Source organism: Alligator mississippiensis, chromosome 2, assembly GCF_030867095.1.
Source record: "Alligator mississippiensis isolate rAllMis1 chromosome 2, rAllMis1, whole genome shotgun sequence".
NCBI classification, from domain to species: Eukaryota; Metazoa; Chordata; order Crocodylia; family Alligatoridae; genus Alligator; species Alligator mississippiensis.
Window position 1 is genome coordinate 13,034,242 of NC_081825.1, and position 15,325 is coordinate 13,049,566.

Sequence of the window (15,325 nt, forward strand, 5' to 3'; positions counted from 1 at the left end):
GATGGGCCCGGGCCCTTGCTGCTCCAGCCCAGGAGGCTCTCTCATGCCAGGTCCCTGGGGCCATCACTGTGTGTCCTGTGACACACGAGTCCTGTTGCAGAGGTGATGAGCTGTGCAGAGTGAGGTCAGGCCGTGTCTCAATGACACCAACATGAGCATTGAGTGGCAGCAGCTAAACCCAGAGGCCCCGCTCAGGACTGTATTCCCACGGTTCCCGTCCTGCACAAGCACACCCCGTGGGGAGACGGCCTGGACATGGAGGTGCAGAGGCTGCTAGACAGTGTGCGAGGGGAGGATGGTGCCTGGCCCAGCAGGAGCTGAAGGACCCCCGAGTGAGTTCGGGAGGAGCCCCAGGACTAGGCACTGCCAGAGAAACCAGGGGCGTGAGGCGTCAGCGGTGCGTGTGTGATCAGAGACACCAGAAGCAAGAGAGGAGGTGACAGGAATGAGCAGATGGGCCAGGACAGGGCCAAGAGCAGGGTCTGTGCAGCGGGAAGAGCAGACATCATCACAGCTGGGAACAGGGCAGAGGAAGGAGGGGCAGAAGATGCCAACAGCCCGTACAGGGAGGATGGGGAGGGGATACTCAGCAGCCCTCCACACTCCCCCGTGCCCTGTCCTCACCCGCAGTCCCCACGCACAGCCTGGGGCAGAGTTTGCAAGGGAGTCAGGCCATAAGGGGAGCTGTGAGAGGACTTCATTGAGCCTGTTCACACTAGAGCCCTGGGCACTGCTTCCCTGGGCAGTGCCACAGCACTGAGCACCAAGCAGGGCTTCTTCTGAGGGCTGTGTGGGGCTGAGGGGTGCAGGGAGCAGGCTTGCATGGGGGCATCGAGGCAGGCACAGGGCGAGGGGAGAGCAGGAGAGAGCCGTCAGCCTGAGCAACAGGAGAAAAGGGCAGAGAGCAGGGAGGGGAGGCTGAGGGCAAGCTGGTCCTGAGTGTCTCTAACCCCCGGGTGGATCAGCACTGCCTGCCTGCTCCAGAAGTGATGGGGCTACGCCAGTGTGACTGGTGCTAGGAGAGTCCAGAATCAGGCCCATGGCACAGATGAGACCTGTGCTGCCCCATGTGAACGTGCTGCTCTTTGGGCCAGGAAATGATGCAGCAGTCCCAGAGCAGGGCTGTCCCTTCCCTTCACCGCAGTCTCTGTCCCAGCCCCAGGGAGGCACCTGTATCGCTGCTGCTTTGCATACAGCCGCCCCAGTGCCTGCGCCCTGCTCTGGGGAGCAGCTATAAAGGGACCAGTTGAACGCTTGGTGTCTCTCCGCTCCGTGTCAGTCGGTGCAGAAGCAGCAAGATGCTGTGGCAGACTCAGCTCCTCTGGCTCCTCGTGCTCTGGGCACAGGGTAAGGGCAGCAGCAGGGGAGGGAGCAGCTCAGACTATTGGCTTGTCCCTGAGATCGAGACATTATTTACCTGGAACATGGACAGTCAGGATAATGGGTTTAGCATCCCAGGGTCATTCAGGATGTTTAAAATGTGGAGCACAGAATTATTCAGCACAGGATGTTTCTTGAGTTCATGGAGGGGATTTTTCTGTTTTAATTTAATTTTAACTCAGGTTTCTAAAAGCAGTCAGATTTTTTTTTTTTTTAAATGGAAGTGGTATTTTGCTTTCCTGATCCTCAGTTGGCTTGACGTGTGTGATGTTTTATCACTGTGATTATTGCAGGCTTGACCGGGGACATTGTTTTGACTCAGACTCCAGAGTCCCTGGCAGTGTCCCCAGGAGACACCGTCACCATCCAGTGCAAAACCAGCTCCAGTGTCAGCAGTGGCAGATATGTACTTGCACCAGGAGAAACCAGGGCAGGCTCCTCAACTTCTTCTCTATGGCACAAGCAACTGCCCCTCCGGGGTCCCCGACCGGTTCAGTGGCAGTGGGTCTGGCACTGACTACACTTTTACTATCACCTGGGTGGAAGCTGGGGATGCCAGAGACTATTCCTGTGAGCAGGGTGATAGTAACCCTCCCACAGTGCTACAGCCCCATACAAAAACCTCCCTGCTCTGCTCAGTCCTGCTGCTCCCGGCACCAGCTGCTTCCTGCACAGTCCCAGGCCAGGGACTCTCCTGCCCCGTTGCAGCACGGCCGGGTACTTTTATTATTTACTGCCTTGCTGCCAGTAGTTTTCTCACTCGGTCACAGATCTCCACCTCGACCTTACAGATCTCCCACAGCAACTCCTGATATGGTGCTCAGCTGTTTCCTTTGCATGGACAAGTCTTATTTGACCTGAACAAATCTATATGATTTCTGTCTGAGGTCTCCACCCTCACATTTTATAATACATTGGGCCTGGATTTTAGTCAGCCTCTGCCATGTCTATTTGACACACACAGCATTTGCATGTCCAAAATCCCTGCACTGCCATCCTCTTCCATCCCACACACCTTCACAGATCCCCAGTGCAAACAGGAGCTGTCCCGCAGCCCTGCCTGCTGATTAAGGCCTTTCTTTGGGTCCTGGGAAATGGAGGCTCCATCCCCAAAAGCCAAGGAGGCTTGGACCCACCTTGCCGACTTGCTGGGCAAGCTCCATAACCATGAGGTTATACGGAAAGACAAGCACTCCTGGCAGTAGTTCCCCACTCCCCCCGCTGTCCTTCAGCCAGAGGCAGGAATGACGGTCGACATCTCTTGTCTGAGCCCTCTGTACCCCAGCTAGCTCAGGGGCCTCAGGCTGTGTGGGTTCTGCCCGGTGAGAGAGCAGGGAAATGGGCACCTTCCCAGGGGGCAGAGCCCACCTCTGGGTGCACAGCGCTGCCCATCTCCATCGTGGCAGAGCTGAGAGCCAGACAAGGGGGACAGGGTTACTGTCCTGAGCTCAACATGGACTTTTAGGTGCAGAGGGGATCAGGGCACCATCCTACTGTGCTGCCAGGATGTTCCTCTGCTTTTCCATGATAATGAGGCCAGGGCCAGGGGGCGATTACACACACATGGGGCCACATATGAAGAAACCATCCTGGTGCTTGCCCTCTGGCTGTTTGTGCCATTTTCTCCCCACTCTCTGTCACGTCAGAGCAATGTTGGACACCAGGTCTTGCCCCTTGCCAGGATCGTGCCCCCCGCTGCCTGGGCAGAGAGCCAGGTTCCCTCTTGCTCTTTCCCCTTTACTCCCCCTGGATCTTTCCCCCTTGGTGGCCCAAAGGCCCAGCTTGCACAGGAAGGTGCTACTCATTTCTGCCTGGCCCATGGCCTGGTGGTTGGGATTCGGGGTGTCTGGGTACCAGCCATTCTCAGGAGAGCTCACCTCCTGTGCAAAGGTGAGTGCCAGCCCCGCTGTGAGCTCTCCCACCAGCAGTCTGCAACAATTAAAACTATTCCATATAAACATGGCCCTCCCCATTCCCCAGGGAGGGGGCATTGCTCTTCCAAGAGCGGCTCTCTAAGTGTCTTGTGAATAGTAGCCTGAATAAAGTAGCAGAGCGTGATGTGTAACCTTCACTGCCTTCAGACTGCATCAAACACACCTCCTGCCCAGGAAGGAGCCTGAGAAGTCACTGGGATTCATTGAATCAGCACCTTCCCATGGAGAAATGCGAAATACAAAAGGTATCCTGGCAGCAAAAAAAAAGCAACTTGGAAACAATCTGGTTAATCTAAAAGCTCTTTCTGGCCAGTGGAGAGCAGCATCTGTTTGCTAATCCTTGCTGAGCAATAATCTCAGGATCATCTCAGCAGGAGTGATGTAAGGGACACTGCAGGAGCTTTGTACCCAAATCAGACCAGAGACTGAATGTAGCCAGGACCTCCCAGAAGGAGATGGGGCTACATTGATCCACTGCTTTCCAAGCAAACCACCTGGCATTTCCTCCTTTGAGCAGCTGCAAATGTCTCACTGTGCATATTACAGTCCTGTCTTCAAGCTCTGGAAGTGAAGGCTTCCCTTAAAACCAATATAACCCAAGGAAGCACGCTAGCTCTGATGAACCTTCTCAGTACCCCTGGACTTAAACATCCCTCATGAAGAACACAGCAGTGACAATCACTTCAAAGCCCTCCTCCAATATGAACCAGATCCCGAGTAGCAAATGACACAGATTCACAGAAGTTTAGGGCTGGAAGGGGACTCGTGAGATCATTGGTCCAGCCTCCCTGCTCTGGGCAGGAAAGACAACTGGGGTCAAATCACCCAGGCAAAGTGTGCATCCAGTCTGCTTTTGAAGGTCTCCAGGGTAGGTGCCTGCACCACCCTCGCAGGGAGTCTATTCCAGAGTCTGGTCACACGAGCCATGAACACATTTTTCCTTATATCCACTCTAAAACCTTCTTCTAGGAGTTTATGACCATTGCTCCTGGTTTTATCCTGGGGAGCTTTGGTGAATAGTTGTTTGCCTAGCCACGATGCTCTCCCCTGATATATTTGCAATCTGTCACCAAACCCCCCTGATGTTTTCTCTTTTCTAGGCTTGTTCTTCAGGCATCTAATCATATGAGTGGCTCTTCTCTGGAGTCTCTCCCACTTCTCCACATCCTTCTTGAAGTGCAGCACCCAGAACTGGACTCAGTTCTCCAGTTGTGGCCTCACCAATGCTGAGTAGAGCGGGAGCAAATCTTCCTTAGTTTAGCTTGAGGTGCCTCAGTTGATGCATGCAAGCGTATTGTTTTCTCTGCTAACTATAGCATAGCACTGGTGACTCATATTCATTTTATGGTCAATTATGACCCCCAGGTCTCTTTCAGACATGGTGCAAGCTAGCGTAGCACCACTGAGCTGGTAAGTCTGTTATGGATTTTTCCTCCCCAGGTGCAGCACTTTACATTTCTCAGTGCTGAACAGCATCTGACTCTGGTGCACCCATCTAACTAATCTGGCTAGGTCCGTCTGGATCGTCAGCCCACCCTGATGCGTGGCCGCACTTCCCCACAGCTTAGTGTAATTGGTGAACTTTGCCAGTATGCTTTTTGTGGTGGGCCAGGAGGGGGAGCTCCTCTGTTGAGCCTCCCACCTCATCACGCCCATCCACCTTCCAGCCTCCACGTGTCTCTCCAGGGGCGCTTAAGCCCTGGCAGACCCCCTTTCAAGCCCCACCGCAGAGTCTGGGGTTAACGTGTGCTGCCACCACCCTGAGAGGGGACTGTCTGGGTCCTATGTCCTCGGGGAAACACAGGCCTAATAGTTCAATGGGTACTCAACCCAATACAAGAACTGGGGGCACTTCCCCAAGTCGGGGGCCAAAAAGGATAGTCTCCCTTAGTCTGCTGAACCAAGGGGCCTCCTGGGCATAATTAAACCCACCCCTCAATAAGTTCCTCGCACTAGGTACAAAGGAGGACTTTACTGGTTGTGGAGGGTAGGGTTAGAATAGGGTACAGGGTAGAGCAAGATCAGAGAAATCCCATAGAGCAAACTCCTGTGGCTCGGGTAGCCTTTGATCTCGCATCTGAGTTACTGCAAGCTATATATCTAGTTAGATCTCAGTTAGCTTACTCACAAGTGTCATCCAGAGGCTGTTGGAGATTTCCTCTGCAGGAAAACAGTTCCTTGATCATGAGGTTTGAGAGATAAAGCCAGTTTCAGATGGTCCAGCTCTTCTTTGTTCCTGAGTATCCCTAATGGATGCTGCCCCCTCCTCCTGGGCAGTCCTTAACTTATATAGCCCTTGTGACCTCATTTACCTGGAGGCCAGCAACTATTGGCTGCCAGCTAACCAAAGTGAAATACATCACGAGTTGCCAGGCAGACTCTAGCCCACCAGGAAGGAAGCCCCTCACCCAGGTATGTGATGGCAGTCATGTAGATAGAGGGAGCAGGTTTCCCCTCTCCCTCAGGAATGGATCCAGCTCAGGTTACCCAAAGAGAGAGGGTAAGGTATGTATCCTCTGCTGGGCCCATCCTAATCAAAACTGTCACAGAGCAGAGTTTTTGGTGGAGAAACAAAGTGGCTTTCTGCCACACTTTTCACCCCACATCCAGATCATTGATGAAGATGGTGAAAAGCACCAGTCCAAATACCAAACCCTGGGGGATCCTGCTGCCCATTTTCCTCCAGGTCAACACAGATCTGTTTATTAGTTCTCTCTGGGTCCAACCTCGCAGCCAGTTTCCCACCCATCTGACAGTTGAATCATTGAGCCCACAGTCCACTATTTGTACCTTGAAAACCTTATAGGACACCAAGTCAAAGGCCTTCCTAAAGTCCAAGAAAATGATGTTGACCTCATCCCCCTTATCCAGGTGGTGAGTGACCTGGTTGTGGAAGACGATGAGGTTCGTCAGACATGACCTACCCATGACAAAGCCGTGCTGACTGTCATTCAGACTTGTGCCTTCTACTAGCTTATTGCATATGGTCTCCTTGAGTAATTTTTTCCAGGATCTGTCCTGGGATTGAGGTCAGGCTGGTCAGGCTGTAGTTCCCTGCGTCCTCTTGGCTTTCCTTCCTGAATATGGGCACAGCATTATGCTCTCTGTCCCAAAGAGCTCATGGACCAATGGGCAGTTTATAGAGGGGAACCTGGGACAGTCTGAGCTGGGGTGGGACCAGTCTGGAAGCAACCAGAGCTCCAGTAGTCTCAGCATAGGAGCCATTTCCATGCTGAAACCGGCACATTAAACACAGCAGCAGGGCCTGGGCTGTCAGTCTATGCAATTGTCTGGGGGGTTTCTATGTTTTTTATTATTATTGCTACCAAGTTCCCACACAAACCCTCCAACAGCCCCCAGGAGCCTGTTCCCAACTGCACACATGATCCCTCATGACTGGCAGGTCGGTGGAGTCAACCTCAGCTCATCTTCCCCCTTGCCCTAGGGTCATACAACTTCTGTCCAGAAAGGACAGCCTCGGTCCTTGTCCTGCCTCCCCCCATGCACAGGGCACATGACAGCGCATGAAGGAGTGCTGCACTCCCGGGCACGACGGCTGTCTGAGCTCCACCAGCTCCTCACCAAAGACACCGGTCAGACTGAAAAGGGCAGACTGGCAGGGACACCAGTGCAGCAGGACACAGCCCCCGTGAGCCGGGACTTACACCTGCTCCCCACCATCAGAGCGGGGTCAAGCCCCCAAAGCCTGCAGGGGAGTCTGGTCCTCCCGTGTCACTACCTCATCCTTTTACAGGCTTGTGAGCACAGAATGGGCACAGATGGACACGGGCAGGGGGAGCCCAGCTCCTGATGCCCAGGGACAGGGTGGTGACACCAAGGGGGAAGAAGTGACATCCTCACTACAAGTGCCTTGAGGGGTGAAGAGCTCCCCTGGCCCTGATAGTCCGGGGTGGGAGGCAGGCACAAAACTGAGAGGATCCTCACACTGTTCAGAGCAGGGTCTGTCCCCCAGGTGCGGCTGTTCACGTCTCACGTCTCCTTCTCCTCACGCTGCACAGGTCCCACAGTGGCACCCAGCACAGGGCAGGGCAGCAGGGCCAGCACCCTCCAGCCCCAGCACGACTGGGAATATCCACTGGGGTTTAGTGGTGCCCAGTGTGAGAGATGGGAGTGCAGAAGTGACAGTCCACTGGTGTCATTCTCACCCTGAGGCTACAGAAGCTTTGCCACTGACTTGAAGGGAACCCAGAGCTCACTCCCAGTTTACCCAGTGACAACTTTTGTCTGCAACCTTGTGGGATGACACCATATAAAGATAGAGATGGTCACCAGTGGGGCAAAGCCCATGTTGTTCTGAAAAGAGCAAGGAGTTCAGCTTATAGAGCTTAAAGCTTGTAAATTCAGAGAGCAATACCCCGCCTGCAGATCTGCCGTTCCCTCCTGGGATCCCAGGGCAAATGAGACAACTACACATAAAAACTCTGCAAGGCATCCACACAGAGCCGGGGGTCAGCAGAGGTACGAGCAGCATGTGAAGATCGAGGCCAGGGAGCTGCACCTGTGTGACACTGCTCGGGAAGATGAGAGTCATTTGTGGAGTGAGAGACCCACACACTGACCTGATCCCTGCGCAGAGACACTGCTGTCAGCAATGGCATCAGCACAGAGCAGGGCTGTGTCTGCCCCTGCCCTGCAGTCTCTGCCCTGGGCCCCCAGGATGGTGCATTTACATAGAGCTGCTGTTTTGCATAGGGCTGCCCCAGTGACTGCGCCCTGCTCTGGGGAGCAGCTATAAAGGGGCTGGTTTAACACTTGGTGTCTCTCAGCTCCGTGTCAGTCGGTGCAGAAGCAGCAAGATGTTGCGGCAGACTCAGCTCCTCTGGCTCCTCATGCTCTGGGCAAAGGGTAAGGGCAGCAGTAGAGCAGGGAGCAGCCCAAACCTGTCAGTAGCTTCCAAGGCCTCGATGCTGATTCTGCTTTATATGAAACTCTCCTAATGCTATTCTCTGTCTCCCTCTCTAAAAAGACAATTAAGATTTCTAAAAAAAAAATACAGATAAAAAATGTCTCATCTCCTTTATCTGCTCAGTATTTTCATTATAACTTTCCATCTTTCTTTTCATTATTTCTCTCCTATGCAGGCTCCAGTGGAGACATCCTCATCACTCAGACTCCAGAGTCCCTGGCAGTGTCTCCAGGGGACACAGTCACCATCAAGTGCAAACCCAGCTCCAGTGTTAGCAGCAGCTATATGCACTTCTACCAGCAGAAACCAGGGCAGGCTCCTAAGCTTCTTCTCTACAGCACAAACAGTCGCCCCTCCGGGATCTCTGATCGGTTCAGTGGCAGTGGGTCTGGCACCGACTACACTTTCACCATCAGCCGGGTGGAAGCTGGAGATGCTGGAGATTATTACTGTCAGCAGGGTGATAGTAACCCTCCCACAGTGCTACAGCCCCTTACAAAAACCTCCCTGCTCTGCTCAGTCCTGCTGTTCCCGGCACCAGCTGCTTCCTGCCCAGCCACAGGCCAGTGACTCTCCTGCCTCATTACAGCATCACCAGGGGCTGAGCTTTTTTCTGGCTTTTTCCCATCACTTCTCCCCCTCAGTCACAGATCTCTGACTCGGCCCCACAGACCTCACACCATTGACTTCTGGCACACTGCTCAGTTGTTTCCTTTCATAGATTCATAGATTAATAAATGTTAGGGTCGGAAGGGACCTCAATAGATCATCGAGTCCGACACCCTGCATGAAAGGAAAGAGTGCTGGGTCTAGATGACCCCAGCTAGATACTCATCTAACCTCCTCTTGAAGACCCCCAGGGTAGGGGAGAGCACCACCTCCCTTGGGAGCCCGTTCCAGACCTTGGCCACTCGAACTGTGAAGAAGTTCTTCCTAATGTCCAGACTAAATCTGCTCTCTGCTAGCTTGTGGCCATTATTTCTTGTAACCCTCGGGGGCGCCTTGGTGAGTAAAGCCTCACCAATTCCCTTCTGCACCCCCATGACGAACTTATAGGCAGCCACAAGGTCGCCTCTCAACCTTCTCTTGTGGAGGATGAAGAAGTCCAGGTTCTCTAGACTCTCCTGGTAGGGCTTTGCCTGCAAGCCCTTAACCACACGAGTAGCCCTTCTCTGGACCCACTCCAGGTTATCCGCACCCCTCTTGAAGTGCGGTGCCCAGAACTGCACGCAGTACTCAAAATGCGGTCTGACCAGCGCCCGATAGAGGGGAAGTATCACCTCTTTTGATCTATGCGTCATGCATCTGCTGATGCATGATAAAGTGCCATTAACTTTTCTGATGGCTTCGTCACACTGCCGACTCATGTTCATCTTGGAGTCCACTAGGACTCCAAGATCCCTTTCCACTTCCATGCCACCTAGCAGGTCATTTCCTAGGCTGTAGGTGTGCTGGACATTTTTTCTCCCTAGGTGCAGCACTTTGCATTTCTCCTTGTTGAACTGCATCCTGTTGTTTTCTGCCCACTTGTCCAGCCTGTCCAGGTCTGCTTGTAGTTGTTCCCTGCCCTCCGGTGTGTCCACTTCTCCCCATAGCTTTGTGTCATCTGCAAACTTGGACAGAGTACACTACACTCCCTCGTCCAAGTCACTGATGAAGACATTAAAGAGTATCGGTCCAAGGACTGAGCCCTGTGGGACCCCACTGCCCACACCCTTCCAGGTCGATACCGACCCATCCACCACGACTCTCTGGGTGCGACCCTCTAGCCAATTCGCCACCCACTAGACTGTGTAGTCATCCACATCACAGCCTCTTAACTTGTTCACCAGTATGGGGTGGGATACCGTATCGAAGGCCTTCCTGAAGTCTAAGTATACGACATCCACCCCTCCTCCTGCGTCCAGGCGTTTCGTAACCTGGTCATAAAAAGAGACTAGATTAGTCAGGCATGATGTACCTGCTACGAACCCGTGCTGATTTCCCCTCAGCATAATTTTTCCTGCCAGGCTCTCGCAAATGTGAGCCTTGATAATTTTTTCAAAGACTTTTCCAAGGATGGAGGTGAGACTGACTGGCCTATAGTTGCCAGCGTCCTCCTTCCTCCCCTACTTGAAAATGGAGACCACATTTGCCCTTTTCCAGTCCTCTGGTACTTGGCCCGTGCGCCATGAGTGGTCAAATATTCCTGCCAGTGGCTCTGCAGTGACGTCGGCCAGTGCCTTCAGCACCCTCGGATGGAGCTCATCCGGGCCTGCCGACTTAAAGGCATCCAGTTCCTCCAAGTGACTCTGCACCATCTCAGGGTCTACGCATGGAAGTCTGGCGCCTTGCTGCTGCCTCTCTACAACCCCAGTGAGAGACTTGTCCTGCCCCTCAGTTAGGAACACTGAGGCAAAGAACTTGTTGAGGAGTTCAGCCTTGTCCCCCCTGTCTGTGACCAATTGCTTCTGCCCATTTAGTAGAAGTCCTATTACACCCTGGGCCTTCCTTTTACTCCCAATATATCTAAAAAACAATTTCTTGCTATAGATTCATAGATTCATAGATGTTAGGGTCGGAAGGGACCTCAATAGATCATCGAGTCCGACCCCCTGCATAAGCAGGAAAGAGTGCTGGGTCTAGATGACCCCAGCTAGATACTCATCTAACCTCCTCTTGAAGACCCCCAGGGTAGGGGAGAGCACCACCTCCCTTGGGAGCCCGTTCCAGACCTTGGCCACTCGAACTGTGAAGAAGTTCTTCCTAATGTCCAGTCTAAATCTGCTCTCTGCTAGCTTGTGGCCATTATTTCTTGTAGCCCCCGGGGGCGCCTTGGTGAATAAATACTCACCAATTCCTTTCTGTGCCCCCGTGATGAACTTATAGGCAGCCACAAGGTTGCCTCTCAACCTTCTCTTGCGGAGGCTGTAAAGGTCCAGTTTCTCAAGTCTCACCTCGTAGGGCTTGGCCTGCAAGCACGTCACCATACGAGTGGCCCTTCTCTGGACCCTCTCCAGGTTATCCACATCCTTCTTGAAGTGCGGCGCCCAGAATTGCACGCAGTACTCAAACTGTGGTCTGACCAGCGCCCGATAGAGGGGAAGTATCACCTCCTTGTACATATTCGTCATGCATCTCCTGATGCACGATAAAGTCCCATTGGCTTTTCTGATGGCTTCGTCACACTGCCGACTCATGTTCATCTTGGAGTCCACTAGGACTCCAAGATCCCTTTCCACTTCCATGACACCCAGCAGGTCATTCCCTAGGCTGTAGGTGTGCTGGACATTTTTCCTCCCTAGGTGCAGCACTTTGCATTTCTCCTTGTTGAACTGCATTCTGTTGTTTTCTGCCCACTTGTCCAACCTGTCCAGGTCTGCTTGTAGCTGTTCCCTGCCCTCCAGCGTGTCCACTTCCCCACATAGCTTTGTGTCATCTGCAAACTTGGACAGAGTACATTTGACTCCCTCGTCCAAGTCACTGATGAAGACATTAAAGAGTATCGGTCCAAGGACCGAGCCCTGCGGGACCCCACTGCCCACACCCTTCCAGGTCGAAGCCGACCCATCCACCACGACTCTCTGGGAGCTACCCTCTAGCCAATTAGCCACCCACCGGACTGTGTAGTCATCCAAGTCACAGCCTCTTAACTTGTGTACCAGTATGGGCTGGGATACCGTATCGAAGGCCTTCCTGAAGTCTAAGTATATGACATCCACCCCTCCTCCTGTGTCCAGGCGTTTCGTAACCTGGTCATAAAAAGAAACTAGATTAGTCAGGCACGATCTGCCTGCCATGAACCCGTGCTGGTTTCCCCTCAGCATAATCTGTCCTGCCGGGCTCTCACACATGTGAGTCTTGATAATTTTTTCAAAGACTTTGCATAGGATGGAGGTGAGACTAACTGGCCTATAGTTGCCCGGGTCCTCCTTCCATCTCTTTTTGAAAATGGGGACCACATTGGCCCTTTTCCAGTCTTCCGGGACTTGGCCCATGCGCCACGAGCGTTCAAATATTCCCGCCAGTGGCTCTGCAATGATGTCAGCCAGTGCCTTCAGCACCCTCAGATGGAGCTCATCCGGGCCTGCCGACTTAAAGTCATCCAGTTCTTCCAAGTGACTCTGCACCATCTCAGGGTCTACGCATGGAAGTCTGGCGCCCTGCTGTTGCCTCTCTACAACCCCAGTGAGAGACTTGTCTTGCCCCTCGCTTAGGAACACGGAGGCAAAGAACTCATTGAGGAGTTCAGCCTTGTCCCCCCTGTCCGTCACCAATTGCTTCTGCCCATTTAGTAGGAGTCCTATTCCTCCCTGGGCCTTCCTTTTACTCCCTATATATCAAAAAAAAAACAATTTCTTGTTAGGAAATTAGGAAATTAAGAAATTAGGAAATTTCTTGTTATCCTTAACTTGGGATGCCATCCTGACCTCCATGGTAGCTTTGGCCCGTCTAACTGCCTCCCTACAAGTGCGAGCAGAGGAGTTATACTCCTCTTTGGTAATCTCTCCCTATTTCCACTTTTTATATGATCCCCTTTAGCCCGTAGGCTGCTCTAATTTTCTCTGGTCAGCAAGGGAAGCTTTCAGGCCCCATTCCTTCTTTTTCCTCGCATCGGGATAGTCTCCCTCTGTGCCCGAAGGATCATTTCCTTAAGGCACAGCCACCCTTACTGGGCTCCCATCTCTTCAAAACTCCCACTCTGCAGTGCGTCCTTGACCCAGCTCCTCTGGGTCCTGCTGCTGTGGGCTCCCGGTGAGAGATCTCTGCAAAGGGAACAGGCTTTTTTGGCAGTACCATGCCGAAATAATATTGCTCTGCTTGCACTGTCTTTTAAGTGAATCCTGGCAGGAAGCATGGATCTCAGTATTAAACATGCCTGGACTCTAATAACTGGCCAACATTGAACACCTTCTCTTTTTTTCTCTAGCCTCCCTGGGTGAAGTTGTTCTGACTCAGACTCCAGAAACCCTGGCCGTGTCCCCTGGAGACACAGTCACCATCAAGTGCAAGGCCAGTACCAGCATTAGCAACGACATAATGTGGTACCTCCAGAAACCAGGAAAAGCCCCAAGCTCCTGATATATAGTTCTACCAACTGTGCCTCCGGGATCCCCGACCAGTTCAGCGGCAGTGGGTCTGGCACTGATTTCACTCGCACCATCAGCAGGGTTGAAGCTGAGTATGATGGAGATGACTACTGTCAGCAGTGTCAGAGTGACCCGATCACAGTGCTACAGACCCATACAAAAGCCTCCTGGTTACACAGCCTGGTCTCTGTTCCCGGTGCTAGTTGCAGCTGTGACCGGGGTGGCAGCGGGGGTGCATTTCATGGAAACAAAGGGCAGGAAGTTATGCAAACTCCACCTGAGTTTTTACCCAGGAGCAAGCACCTCCAAGCCCTGGCACAAAGAGAGATTGATGCGCTCGGCTCCATGGGATTGCAGCTGCCACCAGGCAGGGAGGAGCCATGTGCTGCAATGGTGCCCAGAGACCGTTGCACCCACTGGAAGTGGAAGAGGAGATGGAAGAGTATTTTTGGCAGCCAGGTATAACCGCTGCTGGTGCTAGTGGGACATTTGAGGGCCCTGAGAGGCGAACACTTGAACTTTTTTCCTGTAGGACAGTTTCCAAGCTTCACATGGCACAGGCATTCATGGACTGAGTACAGAGCTAGAGGGAAAGTGTTGCTTGCTAAACTATTGGTGCCCCTTCCAGCACCACAGTCACTTTTTTGGGTAAACGTCTGTCCAAATGCTCACAGGCCGAGCCCTGATGGATCCATGACAGCAGGTGACACAGTTCATCTGCACATCTAATAACTGCCGGACACCAACAGATCAATCCACATTGAATATCAGTGCTGTTAAAATGCATTTATTATCCATGCCAGACTTTCCAGAGAGATGGAAGAATGATGGGCTCACTGTTCTGACCAGGTAAAGGAGAAGGACAAGCGACTGAATAGCCAGGTATTTTCAAGCCTGCACTGCAGAGGAGGATGAAGCCAGTTGAATGTCTCCATCTGCTGCTACTTGCTCCCACATCTCCTGCTCTCCTGGTGTCCTAGAGCATAGTTTCTCAACCTGTGGTATGCGTACCCTTGGGAATACACAAGATACAGGCAGGGGGTACACAGGTACCCCAACACGCTCTCTCTCTCACACCCTTTTTTCCTCTCACCATCCTTTCCTCTCAAAACTATGGCAAAATATTTGGTGCAATTAAAAATATAAATAAATTCCCCAGTAATAATTTGGTGTGCCATGCTTTGCATGGCGCTGGGTTGAGCCCTACTTTTGGCAAACATCACCTCTAGTCCAGGAACATACTTGAGTTATGCACATGGTTGTCGGGATGATCTGAGTAGATTAGGGATCATCTGTGCTGGGCAATGAGTATCCCAGCCGCCTGTGGAGGGGTCAGGATTGATTGAACGTGTGGTCGGTGGGTAGAAAGGTAAGAAAGGTGTATTGATTTAACAAAAACATGACTACGCATAGTATACTAAGACACATAATGACAGAAAATAATAATTGTCATCAGCAACTTAGCAGCAGTCCCCTCTGATGACTGATGTATCAAAAGTTTCTTTTTCCACAAAGCTCAATGAAGTCAGGCATCCCCAATCCGTGCTGTCCGAGAGGCACGGGGAAAACCCTGGTATTCAGTCCTTGGGTTCCTCGAGATCCACGGGACCACTGCCAGCTAATAAATCCCTTTCACAGAGATGGATCTTCCTTCTGAATGATTTCTGGATGTCCTAGCCAATTTAACATTTCTGAGCTGTGCTGATAAGTTACAGCCACTCAGATTCTTTTTCTTCAACTGTCCTTAGACTGACCAATAGCAGTACAAGCCTTGCATTCTTTTGATAAGGTTAATTTTAACTGCACCACAGGGCCTTACTACTTCAAGGCTTTGCTAAATGTGCTGGGCCTTGCTTTATACAAGGCCTTACTACGTCTTGAACTTTAATTAGGCTCTTAGCAACAACATATAGCTTTATTTTTTGAACAAATGACAGAAAAACACTTGGTCTAATCTTCATAGAGCCTTCCACAAGCACCGTTATCACACAGACATAATTTTCAGCTGTCATAAT